Here is a 20,080-nt window from a genome sequence, read left to right as displayed (position 1 = left end):
TCTTGTGCCTCAGTTTGATCAGAATGTCCTTGCTCAGCCAGCTCGCTTTCCTACACAGGGGGATGGAGAGTTGTTGTGCTCTGAAGAAAACATCCTTAAAGAGTTGCCACCTCTGCTCAGCTCCTTTGTCCCCAAGAACAGTGTTCCAGAGGATCTCATCCACTAGGTCTTCAAATAGTTTGAAATTGTTCTTTGGAAGTTCAGGGTCCTGACTTTGCTTTTTGTCAGGCCCAAATTCCTTGAGATCACAAACTGAACCAGGGCACGGTCACTGCAGCCCAGACTGCCTCCAGTCTTCACCTCTTTAATGAGTTCATCCACACTGGTGAGCATCAGCTCCAGTAACACTTCTCCTCCAGTTGGTTTGTCTAATACCTGGACCAGGAAGTTACCCTCAATGCACTCTAGTAATCTCCTGGATTGCTCACAGCCTGCTGTGTGGCTTTCCCAGCAGACAACCTTGTTGTTGAAGTCCCCCATCAGGATGAGAACATGGTGACACTATTTGTAGTTGAAGCAAAAATGCCTCATCCACAGACTCCCATTGGTCAGGTGTCCTGTAGTCGATTCCAACCTCAGGGTGTACTTTATTGGTGTGGTCCTTAACTCTCACCCACAAGCTCTCAGCCCGTCGGTGGCTCTTTCTCAGAGGCAACTCTTTGCAGTCATTCCCTTCCCTAATGTAAAGGTCAACACCCTCTCCCCTTGGATTCCAGGAACTAATTATAATAACCCCGCCTTTTCTAGGAATAGTGATGAATATGTATTAGTCTAGGAGCATAAAAATCAGACACCTGATGTAACAGGTGTGCGTCCTGGTAGAGCAGAGACTCCCAGTGCACCCAGCGCAGTTTGCTTGCCTCTATTCGCTTAATAAATCACAAAAATCCTATTTGGGACTTAATCATTTATCACACTGCCTATCTCTTTTGAAGAGCTTGTAGCCCTCTATTCCAGTGTTCTAGTTGTGTGATCGTCCCACCACATTTCTGTGACAGCATTATTGTCATATTTTTCTAATTGCACCATGGTTTCCAACTCCTCCTACTTGTTTCCCATGCCATGTGTGTTGGTGTAAAGGCACTTCAGCTGAACTATTGGTTGCATCGCTTTTCCAGAACAACCTTTCCTGATTACTTTGGGACATTTCATAAGCATTTCCCTATTGTTTCTTAGAGTGACGATGTTCCCAGGTTTGCTTCCTTCACTCAGAGGTACATCCACTTCCCCCACCACATCTAGTATAAATCCCATGTGATAATTCCAGCCAGCTGACTGCACAGAACATTCTTGTCCCACCTGGTCAGCTGCACCCCTTCTGGTGTCGGCATACATGGTCTCTCTAAAGTGCATCTAAGATTGTAGAGCCCAAAACCTTGAGCATAGCACCAGCCTTGCAGTCAGTCATTTGCTTGGTACATTCATCTCCTTCCTCTTGGGTCCCAGTCATCAACCGGGAGGACAGAGAACAGTTCTTGCTCTCCTGATGCCTTCAACATCTTCCCAAAAGACATAAAGTCCCTTTTGATACTTCAGAGTCTTCTTGTTGGTTCTACATGAAAAAGTAGGAAGGGGTGGTAATCTTTGGGACCCACTAGGCTTGGTAGCCTCTTTATTGTGAATGCAGGCCCCAGGCAGGCAGCAAACCTCTCTGGAGAGATCATCCAGATGGAAAATGGGGGACTCAGTGCTTCTCAGAGAGGAGTCTCCAATTGCTAACACCCTTCATGCCTTTTTTTTTTTTTTTTTTTTTTTTTTTTTTTTTGTGGCAGTGGTTCTGATATAGATAGGTTGGAGACCGAGCCAACTTTGTATGGTTGGCCTTTCTGAGGTCTTTACTATTACTCTGAGAGTCTCCTCTCTCTTGCATCATATCTGTTGCACAGTGGTACTTTTGGGGCAAGGACTCCTCCTCCAACTCTGGGCAAAGACAAGAGTCCACTTTCCTTCGTCCTGTGAGATTTTCAAATATGTTTGTTCAAGGCTGGAAGTTTGTTTACCTTCCCCTTGCCAGGATTTAATGCAGGGCTGTTGCTCGGCCTGTGTCAGGACATAATACCATTTGTTAATCTCCCACTCAGATTCTTGGATGCTACGTAGTCTGATGAGCTCCTCTCGCAACAGAGCCACCTTTCTGAGAAGTTCATTCAGCTGGGCACACTTGCACCCATGACACGCAGCTCTGCCTTCAGGACTCGGGGGACTTCCAGAGACTGGAGTTGCCTGGAACTAAGAGTCTGAGCAGCTCTTTTTATCCTTGGGAGGTCTGTTTGTGTATAGGCACCTGCCTGGGGAGTTTGTGGCCCCTCTGTCTGGGTTTCACCCTCAGACCAGCAGGTTGAGCGGGTGGACACCATTTCCATTGCAGTAGAACACCCCTTCTCTGCTGTTTCTGACAGTTTTAGTATTCTGGGAGATTAGATTCATGTTTTCTAAAAGCTGCCCTGAGTTTTCATCTGTTTCTAGTATTGATCCTTGCCTATTTTATATCAAAGCTGTTACATGGTTTTCCTGTTCACATTAAAAAGTCATGGCTGTGTGCCTCAAAGCTCTAGGTCATGATTGCTCTAGGTCAATAGATTAATAGCAAACCATCTTTCTAAGAATGAATGTTTTACTCTGACAGATCGATAGGGTTCAATCTGAAAAGCAGAAGAGATATCCATATACGAAGTAGTTCATGATTTACTGCACAATATGTAGTTGCTTCACATAAAGCAGTGTAAATTTCAATATGGTCAATGTCAGGATACTGTTCTTAATGAATGTGAAACTGCTATTCTCATGTTTTTAGGTTAATCTAAATCTACTGCATTTCTTCTGCACATATAACTGTCATCTGTCTATCTACATCTCATGCACAGATGTCAGCGTATTCTGTCTCAGACTTAATTTTACTTAGTTTGTGTGGATTCTACACCTAACAGTATATTGCTTACAGAGACAGCACGCAGTCTCTGACATGTTATGATCCCCTTCCCAGTCTCCTAAAATATATATATAAATATATATTCCAGTATAATTCTTAAAAGCCCCAGAGGTTGATTTAAGCTTTCAGCTAAGAAATTGCTTTAAGAATTGCAGGGTTCTGAGATTTAAAAAAATATTTCTGAACTTTATTATTTGTTATATATTCCATATGATGACAAATTACCTTAGAAAATACTGTAAATATTTAATACATTTGTGATATTAGCTCATTTATAGTGAATACTATGGGTGGAGTTATTTTGTGGATGATTTAGTGTAATCTGTATGGCAGCCAAGTAAAGTGAAAAGAGTTGTTGTTTGTTTTGCATAGAGTTCTGTTCATACATAATATGGCTTACTACATGATTAATAACTTAGTGCTTCTCATTGGGATACATAAAATGTAGTAAAAATAAATAGAACTGTAAAACAATTAAGGAGATTTGTACTCACTGATTCGTTCCTGTTTATGGATATACAGTGTTAATATAAACAGACAGGGGGTCCTCACTTTATCCTTTTATCATTTCCAAATGTTGTCATAAGATGGTAGCCTCACTGAAAACAAACAAAACAGCATGTCATGTAAATGTAACTTCAGTTTAACGTTGTGTTAGGTCAGCTTGGCTTTGAGAAATATGTGGCTTTTTCAACTGTTACTTTTGCTGGAAAATTCTGTTTGCAAATGTCAATGATATCACTTCAAAATAAAAAAAGAAAGCCTTGTTAGAAAAGATGCAGAAATGGTGTTCGCCAAAAGCAATCTTCAATTAAAATCTTCATAAGATTTACATTTTATTTATTTAACTTCAGTAAAGAAAACTTGAGTTCATAAAAGGATTCTCTGTTCTTTCTCATGTAAACTGCCCAAAACGTACCTCTTAAAATAAACAAGTTGTGTTCCCAGTGACATTTTCATTTCATTGAATGTTGCGCCTTATTTAAGATGTAAAGTTACACCCTAATGGCACTATACTTCTTCTCCACTTCCTAATTTGCATAAAACAAAGAGTGTTTCTATGAAGATGGCCAACTGCATGGCTGCCAAGCATGAAGGAAGCACAACTGCATGAGGGAACATACCAGGGGCCAAGAACCAGCCTGCAAAGGAGTAGCAAGATGAGTGATAACTTGTTAGAGAAGTGAGTCCCATCTAATTTTCTATGTAGGTAGAAATCCTGCTATCCCACAGAGCTGTGGTATTATAAAAGGAAGGGTATGAGGGACTGCAAATATGGTCAATATTCTTCTGAAAACAAAATGCGTGGGAATAAATATTGCTGCAGGTTGGTCATCTTTTACTCCTTCCCTTAGTTTCCTCTGCTAGCAATAGTCCTCATACCAGGGTTGGAAGAATGATGCTGCTTCAAGTCTCCTTTGAATTGCCCAAACCAAATGTCCAAATCTTTTGTAGTGTAGGACTGGGTGCAAATTTTGAACATTAAAGAAAGGGCTACATAGCCTCATGTACATGAAATAGGTCTGGCAGGCAAGAACTCAAGAATTCCTGTGGTACTTATCTTGTGGGCTTTGACACAAACAAGCTTTTAATTACTTTTTAATAATTTCTCTATTTCTTCAACTACTATTGTGATATTGCTCAGTTGATCTTTGGGATTAATTTATAACTCTCGAGGCTTGAATATTCCTACCTTTTTCCCTATTATTAAAACAAGCGCTTAACTGTGTTTGCAAAATGTTCTTATGTGCACCATTTGATCATCATTTTCCTTTGTGAAATACTTTCACTAAGTTGTAATAGTCCAAAATGAATAGCTTTACTACTGATAACTTTTGGTCACAATAGATATGCATCACTCCCTGTATTCAACTTCTAAGAGAGTTAGTGAAATTATCATGACCATACCCACAGGCATATTTTATTGCATGACGAAAGACACTGTTCAACATAAACGTCTCACAATCGGACATTTCTTTTTGAAGATGTTCTAAAAATAGTTTATTTTGTGATTGTTAGGGAAAAAAAAATAAAAACAAAAGGAAATGTGTTTATAGTGTGAATACATTATGCTTTTTCAATGATCATAGCCCTTGGAGAATTTGTATTGCAAGATGAATGTGTGTGGCTCCATGTGTGTTAGCATGTATTGAAGGTGTTTTTCATTTCTGCGATGTAATAAGTCTTGAGCTGATGTAAGAAGAGTACGTTTCGTTCTACAAATTTATACTACAGGAAGAGCTCAAGAACAACAAAAATAAATTCAAATAGTCTCTGTTCTGTTCAATAACGGTCTTTTGCAGGACAGTCAAGTTTCCCACAGAGTAAATACAATCCATATTATGTAAATATGATCCTGTGTACATTAATTTAATTTAACATTACCATTGGAATAGCACATTTCACACGTGGGAATGCAAATCCCAGCAAGGGAGCAAATTAACTGCCCACAAATTGTTTGCTAACTATGAAGTTTTCCAAAAGAAATCTCTAAGGTATATCTTTACCAAGGGCACAGTATTAGAACTCTAATACCACATGTTTCCATTTGGACAGATGGCAGTGAAAGGTTTGGCTGCAATGTGTTATTAGTTAACAGAAAAAGCCTTGCTGATAGAGATCAAGGGTACTGTTTAAATTTACTTAGAAGAATGGCGGTTTGTAATCCATTCATACTTGCAAGTATAATTACTTCATAATTACTTGTAAGTGGATAGAACCTAGAATCTCCAATCTCTTTTTTGCCCCAGAGACTCTATTTTATCTGCTATTATAATTTTCTCCTTAATGTGCTGAGATGTATTAATTCAGGTTCATTTAAATGAAGTTGCAACATCTTTTCTGTAATTTCATTTTGAAAAATTCAGAGGAAGGAACACATCTTAAAAATACCATGATTTTAAGCAACAAGAAATCAATGACATAGTTTGATAAGCATTATAAAGCTAAAGCAAAAAAAAAGTACATATACTATTACTTAGTTGTACTATAATATAGACCGCTGGGTGCTGGAATTCATACAGGTAGAACAGTGTCCTTGGACTGAAAGTTTTAGCCTCAGCTGGCACATCAAGAAATGCAACCTCCCCCCACCTTCTGACTGACCACAAAATGTTCAGTGTGGAGCGGGTTCAGCCCTCGGTCCTCCCTGTCAGATCCATAATGCTTCCCATTGATGGGCAGGATTGAGTTAAGTGACTTCAGAGTGTCTGAAAGCCCTGTCTGAAGTTAGTGGGACCACTCATCTGGACATAGTTAGCCATATGTATCAGAGTCTGAAGGACGAGGATGCTGGGCTAAGCATGCCATTTCACATTAAAACTGTTGTGCAAAGATGTATTGAATCAAATTATGTTGTATTTATTTGATGCGATTAGATTAAGGATAAAGTAATCTGCAGTTAAATAAGAATAGAAAATGATATAGTGTTCATGTCAAAGAGAAAAGTTTACAACAAACATATGACAGCACTGTGGAAATATAAGGGTGTTGATATATTTCAGTTCTGAACACGGATCAAAATAGCAACTGAACACACATATAGTATGTGAATAAACCAGTTTTCATTCTGCAGGAAATTTCCCATTTTGTACATGTAAATTTCCCTTTTTAATAAAATGGAGAATTCTGAAGTAAATCTATTTCTTAATTTTATTCAAGATGAAAGTTATTGCAATCATCTAAATGTGTTCAAACAAAGGCAAAGTGTATTTTGAAATAAATTATATAAGAATAAAAGATTCCCTTTTTCAACATATCAGGTTTTAGTACTGTATTAAAGGAAAAATCCTGTTAAGATTCAGTATGAGATGTAACTATAATTATCTCTAGAATGAAAAAATATTGTTTGCTAAATTACTTTCAGAAAAAATATTTTATTTGATATTTTGGACATTTCACTTGGAATAATTATATTTGTGGTATAAAATATCTTTTAAGTCTTACGTGACCCAGTTACTCCTTCAGCTTTTTACTTTTCAGAAAGGTGATTTTCTTTTGACAAAAAACAGAATGTAATGAAAATATAACTGTAAGAAAAATGTTCATGGTCTTGTGCATGATTCAACTATGTATTAGTGCCAAATGCTAATAAAAATTCTCAGCTGGCATTTTACTCCATCTTAAAATACTTTTACAGCCTGTTTTTGGCCATCTCCAATAGGAGATGCTGGGAACATGATATCATAGTCCTTTGGAAAAAAAAAAAAAATAATAAAAAAAAAAGCAAGAATCATATATAAAGAGTACACATGATAAGATCAGTGTAAGACTTGTAATCCCTTTACTCAACACTGCTAAGCTTTTCCTAAAACTTTGCTGGGTTTTGGGAACCCATGTACTAAGAAGAACTTTTAGCCATAAGAGAGAGTCCAGAGCAGAGATCAGAGGTCTAGAAAATATGACCTCTGAGGAAAGACTGAGAGGAGATGGTTTGTTTAGTCTAGAGATGACTAAGGGGAGACATGATAACAGTGTTCAAATATGTACGATTTTGTTAAAAAATAAAAAATAAATAAGGGGTAGGGGGGGAATAATTCTTTATCCTTGTCTACTTAAAAGAGGGCAAGAAATAGTGGTATTGAAGTGAAACAAGACAGAGTTAAGTGAGAAAAAAAAGCTATATTTATAGGAAGTAAAAACTTTAGGTGTCACAAATAGAGAAAAAATAATTCAACAGTAGTGATGGATCATTTATCTGTCAAATAATATTTTTACCTTAGGTCATTCTTCTATTCCAGTAAGTTGAGCTATCAAAACAACAGAACGAGTATCCTATCTGTAGAATATAAGACAGTATTTCATAGAATTCTCACTGAAGAACCTTTTGGCCATTACAAGTAGCCAGTCAAGTATGTGTTCAGCTATAGCTGGGAGGCAAGCATTAATTTCAAACATATGACCTAAGTAATACAGATTTGGTACTTTATGCTAATTCTGCAGATAATATTTGCAAAGTTCTTAATATTTCTTGGACTTGGTCCAGTTGTCAAAAAAGAGGCATCCAATGCCTTTTAAGTTACTAATACGTAGTACATCTGAGTGTCCATACAGGACAAGCAGATATATCCCCAAATGTAAAGGAAACTTTACTTCTGGAATTGCAGCTGGAGGCCAGCTGTGACGGGTGAAGCTTCTACAGGAGTGCTAGAAACAAGCAACTGAATTGAGCGCCTAGTGCCTAGAATTTAAATGTTTGCCGGTAAACTGGAAAGAGTCTGTAAAATCCTGGTTAGAAGCATTCAAGTTTTGGAAAACAAGAAGCAGCACCAATTAAGATAAAAACGAAGGTTAAAAATGTGAAGTTTATTTTAATTTCTAATAAGGAACAACTTGTTAAACATGTTGAATGTTGACCTTAACAATTTCACACTAGAAAGTCAATACATATTCTTAACAGTGGAAGTCACTAAACAATAGTACAATTTGCATAAAGATCATAGAATCATAGAATTACTAAGGTTGGAAAAGATCCCCTTAATCATCTGGTCCAACCATTCCCCTGCCACCAATAATACCCACTAAACCACATCCCCTAAAGCAAGTACTGCATTCAACCTTTCCGTAAATACTCCCAGGGATGTTGACATTACCAACTTCCTGTGCAAGCCATTCCAATGCCTAACTACTCTTTCTGAGAAGAAATTTCTCCTAATTTCCTACCTGAAGATGTGATGGATAACTTTGCTATAAGAAATTCTTTAAATTAAGATTAATCTTCTAAAAAAATGTTCTGAGTTTAGAATATAAATTACTGTTACGCACAATGCTAAATGATATCTGCAAGTCTGTAGTAGGGTCATGGCCAAAATATTTGTCCTCAACCTTCAGTGTAATTTCAAATGCATGTACTGACAGAGAGGCCTTTTGAGGGTTCCTGTAGATGCATACTATCAACAACAAAAATTAATCTGAAATAACTACAGTAAATGTTTATAAATGTTTCTTTTGGTCTTAAAATGTATGGACTTAGGAAGTCATTTCAATCTCTTTTCCAGAATACTGATGACTTTCCTGTTACAGTGTCAACTTCAGAGAGCAAGGCCAGTTATGTAAATTTTGTACATGCGTATGTAGATATGACTATTCTTCCTTTCACGAAAATTTTAAAAGGCTAAAATTTTAAAGGTCTAGACCTTCATATACTTAAGCATGTGGCTTGCATCAGTAATGGGAGTAGTTTCACAGGGTTCAAAAATGTAATCAGGGCAAGATTTAGTATGAAGCTAAAATGTCTACATGTAAGATTCTGTAGATAAGCTAGGTACCTAAGGGACTGTTATTGTCTGTGGAGGGTGGGATTTAATCTTACCTTACTTGAGATGTCCTGCAATAACCTGCAAGGCTGCCACTCCAGAAGTATACACTCTAAAAAGTCTACTCTGACAGTTTTGACTGTTATCACTTATCTTTGGCATCTACAAAGAGCTTGGAACATCTTAAGTGCTACTCATTGCTTACTTTTAGGCAGCTGAATTCCACTCTTGCATCAGTAAAAAAGCCCACATACATTCAAAATAATAGCAAACAAGAATAAATAAAACTAAAATGTAATTTTTATGGTTTTTAATTACCATCTAAAATTAACGTTTCACGGTCTTTCAATATTGTTACCCTCCTTGTGAGGCAGTGGATTTTACCCTCACTTAACTGCTGTGGGAACAAAAATGCTGTAAGCAAAATAATTCCTCAATTAAAGGTTTCTAATAAAACAGAAAATCTGACCTTAACACTCTACTTTCTGTCAGTGAAGAATTATCACAAACCACAATGTAACATAATGGTAAATTTATCATAAAGTTACTCAAAAAATGAATAGTTTTGTGAAAAATAAATCAAAAAATATTAGCATAGTTCAAGAACATATTCATGACTGCTACATGGGAAATGTATGACAGAGAAGTAAGTCTCCTGAATCCCAAATCTTTCACACACTTCTATATTCTCAGTTCTTCTACCTATTTGTTTGTTTTGAGTGTTTTGAATTTAAAAATTCATGTACAGTCTGTATAATATATATATATATTTAAAAAGAGAATACTACGAGCATGTTCATATGCGTTAAAAGAACACATATACTGATTAACCCTTGTATTAATAGAAGCCCTCCAGATATCAGTTGTCTTTTGCCTTTCTGTCTCAAAACTTCACATGTAGCTTAGCAGGAGTGTGAGAAGAAAGGATAAAATATGAATGTACAGACAGTTGCTTTTCTTCTCTTTATCTGAGTTTATTTGCCAGTACAGAGATTATTTCATAACACACTTATTTGGCAAAGTTCTTTTTGTAATTCTGGATGATTTCTCTAACAACAGAGCTCTAAGATATTCTGTACTGGATCATGATGGCAGATACATATTTTTTTTTCAAGTCTCCAAAGTCTAAAACAAGAACTTAAATCATGACTTCACTAAGTTATTTTGAAAAAAATGTCAGCTGGAGCTGTGTAAGAATATAATGGAATCTCTTTATAAATCGCTGCAAAAAAATATAATAATAATAATAATAAATGACAAAATTCATTGAAATATGTAAAAGCTCTTGTAAGACATCAAAAATAAATTTATATGATATTTCTTATATAATTAATCAACAGATGCATGAATATTTTGTCTTTACATTCACAGTCTGTTTTTATTCATTCTTTCCACTTGTAGATGTCTCAAACTTACAGCCTGGAGAATTGTAGTATGAAGATACTGACCTTGGATCTGCAGTTAACATAATTCAGCTTCACAGGCAGGTGTCCTGATAGATTTCAATAGAAAAAGTGAAAACTTTGAATATTTACCCCACTGTCTGGGTGCTGTACAGTTCCTTACATAGCTGAGATCAGTCCATTGCCAACGATAGCTCAGAAAAAGAGCTGGAGGCAGTTGTGTCCACAGTGCTAGAGACAGAGTGACTTTGAGAGAGGGGAGCAAAAGGTTTGTTCTTAATTGGAGCCAAAACACAGAGCAGTGTGTAGGCAACATTTACAGTCTGAGACTGGTCTCCCAGTAGAGTTCATCCAATGGTATACTCATGGCCTGGAAGTCATTTACATGCAGATGAATGGAGAGTGACATGTATTTTCACTTTAGTGTATTTCTTTTTGGCAATAACATCTGGTGATCTCATTCTTCCCTTAGTGTACTATGCAATACCATTTGCCTGCCATGGTCTACTATACAATTGACCAAATATTTGTGATACCCTTCTAACAGTCACTTGTTGGCCCTTGGCATATAGCCACAATAAGACTAGATGAGAACAGACTTGGTAGAACAGAATAAGATTGCCTTCCCTTAAGATACATGGTTCATAGCTTCAGGAAATTGCTATAAACCATTGCACCTTGAAAAAAGAATAGTGGTTTCTATTTATAGCAGCCTTTGCAAACAACCCCTTGAATCTCTGTGCAGCTTGTGCAGTCATATGGAAGGGACTGGATGGACCTTATTATTTTTAGTAGAGTTGGAGGAGACCTGCAAAGCTGGCAAAATAGGTGGGCTTTCCTGATGGCTTGCTGATCTCAAGGCGTCTATGGATATCTCATAGCTTACACAGCTGTAACATTCTTTCACACACTTTGGCTGGACTATCACATATGTTACCACAAAATGTTAAGACATCACGACTCAAATGTTCTTTTGTTCCCCTTTCCTCTCTTTGTATGTTTTACTCAGTAGCTTTGTTTATTTTCTTAAAATATTTCCTTTTTGTTTGCATTTCTTGGCAAAGGCCTCTCTCTGTTTTTCTAACTGTAATCTTCTTTTGGTCCCTCTTCCAGCTATATTACCCAAGATTAGCCACAAGTGTGCTCCTAGGGCTTCAGTTCTTCAGAAGCACTTGGGATGTTAACAGGAAACCAAAAATAGCTTTTCATTTGCCTCTCAACCTAATTAATTCAACCCAGGTACAATACTAAAGTACATAAATATTTTATCTTACTGTTTTCCTTCCTTTCATTTATTTACTGGCAATAAACAAACAAAAAAAACAAAGTTCGTTTGAAAGAAATAATCTTATACTGAAGAAATTCTACAAAAAGCTGGTCATTGCCTTCAGTGGCAATGTGGATTCTATTTATATGGATTTTTTATATGGTAGGAAATAGTTACTGCAGAACTGAATAAATTCCCTCAAATGCCATTTCTGAATGAGAACTGCGTTAATAGCTACGGTTGTGTCAGCTCAGATTTAGTGCTGGGAGTCTGTGTTTCTGGAGCAGGTGAACTAGAATGCTGTTCTTGCTCCAGTAAGGAGTGTTGTGAGACACTGATCAGCTTCTAGGTTCTCGTAAAAAGGTTACAACATGCCTTTTGTGAGGAAGTATCAAATATTAATTTTAAATCAGGTCAAATGAAATACTCAAATGTACTTTTTCATCAACATTTCCATATAGTCAATGTCACTTGTGATGAGGGAACAGAAGAAATCTCTTTTTATAGAAATCAGAATTCCCAAATGGTTAATCCAGACATTTTGCAAAAAGCTACGTTTCCAACCTTGTGCAATTTTTTAAATTGTATTTCACTAACAGGCTTAAAGTTGTTGGCTTGTCAGAAGCCTCCTTCAAAGAGCTAAATACCAACACCTCCTGAACTAACAATAAGACATGTTTTACTAGTAGTGATGAAACATCTTCTATAAACACTCCCTACCTTACTGACCGTCTTTTCCCAGTATTGATTCACCACTGAAATATTTGTGTCACTTGAGTTCAAGTACATGAAACCAAACCTTTCAGTGCTTGGAGTTGTATGAGTGCCACTAAAAGCAGCATGCACTTCAACAGTTAGTGAATTAAATAAGCAAAAGCATGCTAATGGTCTCTGTGAGACCAGTACTGGTGACCTTAGAAAGAGAATGATAATAAAATGAAGAATAAAAACAAGAGATGGAACCATGGATCTTGTATGGGTCATATCCATAGAGCATGCAGGGATTCAGACCTACATGTTATAATTGTCAGACCATCAAAAGAAATGTATTTTCTGTTTCTTTAGAATTTTGCTAGCAGAAACTACTCAGCAAAAAATCAGGATCCTATCCATATTATATTTTTGTTTAATTCAACAGCTGATAGCAATTTTAAAAAGTAATGAAAAAATCTCCTAAAACTAAGAAATACACCAGTTAGGGGAAGCATTTATTTAATTTCATAAGTCACAATACGGTCAATAAAACATGTAATGCAAAGAAATGCAAAGAAATTTTATGGAAAGTATTTTCATTGACAGGGTTTTTCACAGTTGACTAGAACTTGACTTTTCATTTACCCAGAATGATTTAACTTAATGTTTGATTCTAAGGTTTACAATAATTGGTTAAAAATAAACAAAAAAACAAACTAACAAAAACAAAAAAGCAAATATTATCATTAGATAACAGATATTTGAAACTGAAGAATGCTAGATTCAAATTACAAGCCAGAAATATTTAATTATGATTACCTTTTAAAATATATTTAGCTAGAGACACATAATCACAGAATATATGAAAGAGAATAACTAATATGAGTTATAAATTATACTTTTTTTTTTTTTTTTTTTTTTTTTTTAGCATAATAGCATAATATGCCTACATATGAACAGCAATTTAAATCCACAAAATACAGTGGGGCCAACTACGCCCTTTTAGAAGTTTTTCATGGTTTGAATAACGTTTTATTTTTTTCTTCCTTTCCTTTTTTTTTTTTTTTTTTTTTCTGTGAATGCATTGCAGGGTTTTGTGTAAAACTATTACCCACTTATTCAGGCTTTATAAATAAATGAAAGATTTGGATCAAAGCTGGGAAAGAAAAACAGATTACCTCTTTCAAAATATGAAAGTATCCTGGGATGTTTTGTCTTGACATGGGCAGATGTTGGCAGTCAAGCAATTTGACCTTGGCACTATTTCACTGAGTATTTTCACTCACATAAGAGAAGGAGTGAGTACATGATGTTGCTGAAAACTTCATGCAGTATTTTTAATATCATTAAAATTAGGGCAGTAGGGCAAACAGATGCAACAATGAATAGGAGAATTGTCTTGTTAGGTAATATAAGAAAACAAAAACAGGGAGTGAAGTAACTTTCTCCCTCTCCAGGAATCAGGAAAATTATGTGTCCCAATTCTATAAACATTTATCTAGAAAGATAATTTTGCTTTCAAGAAAAAAAATTCCTATGAAAGTTTATAGGTTATAATCTCTTTGGACTATGGTCCATGCTTTACCCAATACAGTGGATTAATGATAGCAGTGAGGAATACATGGAAAATATTACATGGGAATATTCTTAATACCTTTGCACACAAAGCTATGCATAACAAGTCATCACCCAAAACTGTTAGTTGTTGTTGTTGCCTTTTTTTTTTTTTTTCTTTTTTAATATATATGTATATATTTCTTACTTAACAATAAAAAAAATATTTTGGTTATCTAAGGTATAAGGGCAAGTAAGAAAGATAACATCAGGAGAAAGCTTATAATATTTTGGCTCGTAAGCTATTTAGTCATATTTTGGCTAAGGGGAAGTAAAGCCTTGTTTCTTTGAAATACTGCTGGCATATACAAGCTGACATAAACTTGTTAAAAAAGAAGAAAGGAAAATAAAAAAAATAACTCTTCCAAAGCTACCATTAATCAAATGCAGAAAATTTGTACTTTTACTGACAGACAGTAGTCATTTTTTTTTTTCACTTTGTTGTTGTTGTTTTAATCTATGTGTATTTTTGCCATGTCCAAATTTTAAAGAAGGTAATAAAGTTAGACTTCAAACAAAAACAAAGTTAAATATGACTGTCACTAATTGTTACTCCAGTCTGGCTTTCCCGACACTCCTGTCTATTGATGTCTTCTCTGTCATCTTCTTTTACATAAATACCTTTTTCTACCTCTTTCTCTTTCTTATTCTTCATTTTTAATTTTCTATTCTCCAATCTATTTTCTTATAGAGAGGTGCACACCCTCAAAGTATTAAGGACCAAAAGAACATTTTGTTCCTGTTGTTGATCATGAAAAATTGAAACAAGAAATGTTAAAGTTCTGTAAGTATCTTTTTCTTATTGATGTCAGCACTGACATGAAACATTCCCTCTCCTGCATATTTTAAATAAGACACATATGAAATAGTACATCGCTCAGAGCCTACTGGATATAGGTCATAATTTGTGTCTTCTCATATATACTCTTGTAGGTTTCCTACTAATGACTGCTTTCATTACTGACATATTGCAGCATCATTCTGCCACAAAAGAGACTGTCCCAGGGCTGTTTACTGCTAAAATCAAGAATGGTAGAATTTAGATAGAAAAATCCCACACAATCACAGACAATTTGAATCTTCCACAGCCTGGAGAGTGGACAGGTTGAATGACACTTTTACCAGTAACATGTTCTTACATGACTTAATGCTTATTTATGACTCTGTCTTATCTTAATACAAATCTCCACAAATATAAAGTGTACATTCTATATACACCTCCTCTATTTAGCTTCCATCTTTTCAGCAGACATAAACCATATCTTTCATATCTTTTTTTTTTTTTTTTTTTTTTTTTTTTTTTTTTACCTGCAATTAATTGTCTAAAGAAATCCATGTACTGAAAGAACTGGTGTGGGTCAGAGACAATCCAGACAGATGTGCACACGAAAGACACTAAAAAGTCTCACTTGTGTTTACCTTGGTTGCATACTAGCAACAGTTAAACAATGCTTTGGCTACTTGTGTTTTTAAAAGCAATGTGAAAACACTAGGAAATGAGGGAAATTAAGGGCTCTGTGTATGGGAAATATATCCAAGTGCATGCTGCTAATTGCTCTCTCTAAAAATCAAGATTCAACAATTTCTTCTACATAGGAAAGACTTAATAACATATTTTGCTTATTAGATTAACAGTAAGAATTGCTGCTAGAGAAGCTGACTTTTCCTTTAACTACTGTTCTTTAAAAGTGTTTCTGTTCAACAGTGTACAAGGTCGACAAGTCAACGCAAGACCACCCTGCTTGGGGATTTGCTCTCAACACAGAGTTGTGTCGAATCCCTCAGCTGAGAAATGTCAACCAGCACCTTTCATATTTATGGTGACTCATAAACAGGAAACTCAGCCCTGTCCACGACACTGGAGCTTTTTCATATCTTAGATCCTTTTAAGAAGAAAAAGAAAAGGGTAACAAAAAAAAAAAAAAAAAAAAAAAAAGGAAAGAAAGGAAAAAAAAAGCTCTCAAAACAAAACAAAGAACTTAGCAGGACATTTAAAGCAGCTGCCTTGTATTTTATGTGCCAAAATAAATATTGCCAAATTAGTAAGGCATACTGAACAAATTAAGCGCTAAATGCAAATTTATCGACTGAAATACAATGGTAGAGTAGCCAAGGAGCTTGCAATGGTATCGTTCATCTTTGTAAGTAGGTGTTTTGGTTGGCCAATTGCTGGAGAGTGACATGGGAACAGTAATGTAAAAAGAGAGCATTTCTGTTACACCCAAGATGAAGAGTTTGTTTTAGAAAGTTCAAGTAAACATTTTCTAACATACATTCACTAGTTTTAGTGTGTCTTTTGCTACCAAGAGAGAGATAAAAAGTGGTTTAAAATGTCTCTTATGAAAATACAACATTTCAGAAATGTTAATGTCAGTATGATAAATTATCCAACAGAATTTTAGTGGAGTTTCTTATTTCAGAATAATGAGAAAGTCTTGGTTCCATTCCCCCATATTCTTGTAAGGACACACATGGTCTTTTTATCTCTGATGTGATTTAGCCTTAGAGAAGTAGAAAAAGCGTCACAAGAACTTCTACACACACATGTTATATAAGAATATATGCACATATACTTACACCTAATATCCAGAAAGGAAATAACCAGTCTAGTAGTCTAATTCTAGGGCCTGTGCACTTCACACATGGTGTACATGAGACCACATGAGCTGTTTTTGTCAGTTTACTGTTCACTTTTTCATAAGTAAATTCCAATGTTACTAAAATAAGTTAATAAAAAAAATAATAATAAACACAAAACATTTTCCACTGGGAAATCTGAAGTTCAGAATTTTGCTTCAGGTCAGTCCAACCCAGACTTGCTTGGGTTTTGGCATTATAAGTTTGTTGGCTTGATACAAAACATTCAGATTTTGAATGAAATGTTTAAGGTCTCCTTTTGATAAAGCTGATAATACATTGCAGGAGACTTACTGTGGCCAAGAAGCTGATTCATGTGGAAAAACAGTAATGCTTTTTTTTTTTTTTTTTTTTTTTTTTTTTTTTTTTCAGTAAGGAAGTTTCTATAGGACACTAAGGTTCTGGGGATGATACAGTTAATGTTGAATTGATTTGGATATGAAGCATACCAGCATTCCTATCTGTTCAATAAATGAAACAGAAGCATTGAGATTCAGAAATATCAATGTATTAAAAGAAAATTGAAACAATATTTAGGGAGTCAGAATTAGTTGGAGCTTTTCCCATGCAGAGCACTTTCAGTATTTTAACTTTTTGTCCTAAACTCAGGTTGAAACAAACAGTGAAATATTAGAATGCTTCTTGGAACCAGACTTTTACTGTTGCAATTTTCCTTCTTGGCCTACTATAGCTACAAGTTCCCAGCTAGTAATCCCACCTTTACATTTTGAGCAAAGTACACCAAGATTATTTTCTTTATAAAACTAAGATCAAACTAGCAAAATCTCTCCCCACTAAAGCAAAAATAAAATGTTCAATTGCATCTAAAATTGCTTTTATTTTCATCTAACTGGAGGTGCAGACTGTTTGAAAAGAAGCAGCACCTGCTTCTGACAAAGATTTCAGCTTCATCTTTATTCTCTTATGCTCAAGCATCTGCTTGGTTTGAGCATCTACAGAGTTGCATCTGAAACTTGTCTCCCAGCATACTCTGGGGAGTGACCACTGCTTTGATTATCAGCAAGAACATTTGGCAAAACATTTACGACACAATTAAGAAAAAAACAAAATTGTGAAGTTTACTGTTTGAGTCAGCCCAGTTCAAAACAAACAATCTTATTCCAGCAAAATGTTATTGGTTTCCTTGGCTATAGAGACCTTCTGGAAAAGAACCCCCTTTCCCCCCAAAAAATCCGAGTGCAATTTTATATTCTGACGCACTTTGGGGGTTAGTTTTTCCTCACAGAACACTGCAAACGTTTTTTTTTGTTTTTTTTTTTTTGTTTTTTTTTTTTCACATTAATTTATAATCAGACTGGATATTTTACAGAAAGCTGGCTTTCTGTGCTCTGAAGAGGCCTACATATTTCTTGATTTGTCATGAAGTTTTAGTCAAGGTGAAAGAGAGTATATTTCCATATGCTGAAAATTTGTATGGGCTTTAATGAGGCAGGGACACAGAGAAAAGAGAAAATAAAAACTGATTCAAGAGTTTTCTTATAAATGAAAAGGGTGCAAAACCTATCTCTCTGATTGGACTGAGGTGGTAAATTTATATCACCACCCTTTTACCTACCATGGTGGAATTTAGAGTAGAATTTTTAACCTGCACCATACTGCTCCTCTTGGGGGACATGATTATCACCTCATCCCGGGAGGCCAATCTTGCAAGACAAAATACCAAATTATTTTTCTTTTTCAGATTTATACATGTTTATCTTTTTTAGTATTCATCTGAAGTAAAATAGATCCAGCTTTCTTTCAAATAATACAAAACATATGGGAATGGGGTTGTGTAAGTCACAAGTTGACAAGAACCAAAGCCCTTCAATGATTGTCTCAGATCCACATGATATTCTCAAATTTTACACAAGCAAATACTTGTAGCCAGCCAGCCAGCTTTGTATCAGCTTCACAACACAGCAGGGAAAGTTATTCTACCTACTTGGTATTCCGGCTGATTTCTGTTACACCATTTTGGAGGGCAGAAATGGGTGAATTGCATCTTGTGCCAAAGTACTCTCAGTGTGATTCAAGCCACCCTTGCTCCTATATAACTAACATCTGTACAAGACCTACATCAAACTAACTTGTACATATGAAGAAGCCCTCCAAACTTACTAGTGTCAGTGTCCTTTATGCTGAACTGATTGACAATATATTGTAAATTGCCATTGCAGAAGTAGCCATAGATTCAATAAGCATGGAGGGAAGAAGAGTCCATTTCTGATTTTTTTCTTAATATGAAAATTATAAATTAGAAAGAATTAGTAATATAAATTTCTTCATACTGACAGACATCATTAACAGTCACAGCTGCCTTCTACCTTTACAGCAAAACACCTTTTTTTAGAGTTTACCAGTATGGATCGCCCATCATATTCACCACTGAATTTAGCTACTGAAGATGTTTAAGAGGTGAAGAGGTGGAGCCCAACCCATTTAAGAGATATATTTAGGGGACACAGGAGCTCTCATGATGTTTAGATACCTGAAAAGCTGAGAAGGTTTTTCCTCACATTGATCACCAGCACCTGACCTCTTCCATGTTTCATAAAGAGGCTCAGATAGGATTAATTCACCCTGTCCCCCAAAATTCGGAAGGGCATTCAGTCCAGAGCATCCATGCTTGTTTTCCATAAGCAGTTTAGCAGCAACATGCTGCAGCCCAGCCTAAAATAGTAGCTGTGGTGTAGATAGACATGCTCAGTGTGTTGTATGGAGGGGAGCTCACAAGCAGGAAGCACCAGTGGGTGACAAAAACTGGAGCTGGAAGCAGTTAAGCATGTCACATTATAGAAGTAGCTCAAACTATGCAATAGCATAAGTTCTGCACGTGCCACAGACAAAGCAGGGCCAATTTGGTTTTATCAATTTCATACTTCTGTATTGTCCCCTTCACTTTTCAACATTGATCTAGTGGAACCAGTGCATTTAGAGACACACTTTCATATTCTCTCTTTCCTCTCTCTCTCTCTCTCAAACTAAAAATATTTCAAAGGACCCCTTCCCATCAGTAATACCATATGGTTTTATTTTACTTAATTGTTGCTCTACATAGGAAGACTGGAGATAAAAGTTACTTTCTGCAAAGTCACAGCTGTATCGCCAGCTGCATTACTGGCAAGAGCAGCTTTTTTTTTTCTTTCTTTTCTTTTCTTTTCTTTTCTTTTCTTTTCTTTTCTTTTCTTTTCTTTTCTTTTCTTTTCTTTTCTTTTCTTTTCTTTTCTTTTCTTTTCTTTTCTTTTCTTTTCTTTTCTTTTCTTTTCTTTTCTTTTCTTTT

General features: G+C 35.6%; 1 long non-coding RNA gene across 1 annotated transcript; it reads right to left on the bottom strand.

Moving 5' to 3' along the window:
* Window positions 1–957: 957 nt before the first annotated feature.
* On the bottom strand, window positions 958–13,812 carry LOC118164688. Its single transcript, XR_004749609.1, has 3 exons — window positions 13,725–13,812; window positions 3,424–3,528; window positions 958–2,642 (listed from the first exon to the last, which is right to left on the bottom strand). It is a non-coding gene; the product is annotated as an uncharacterized LOC118164688 (long non-coding RNA).
* Window positions 13,813–20,080: the final 6,268 nt, after the last annotated feature.

The sequence above is a fragment of the Oxyura jamaicensis genome, chromosome 3 (genome assembly GCF_011077185.1).
Source record: "Oxyura jamaicensis isolate SHBP4307 breed ruddy duck chromosome 3, BPBGC_Ojam_1.0, whole genome shotgun sequence".
Taxonomy (NCBI): domain Eukaryota; kingdom Metazoa; phylum Chordata; class Aves; order Anseriformes; family Anatidae; genus Oxyura; species Oxyura jamaicensis.
This window is presented reverse-complemented; position numbering and strand designations above follow the sequence as displayed.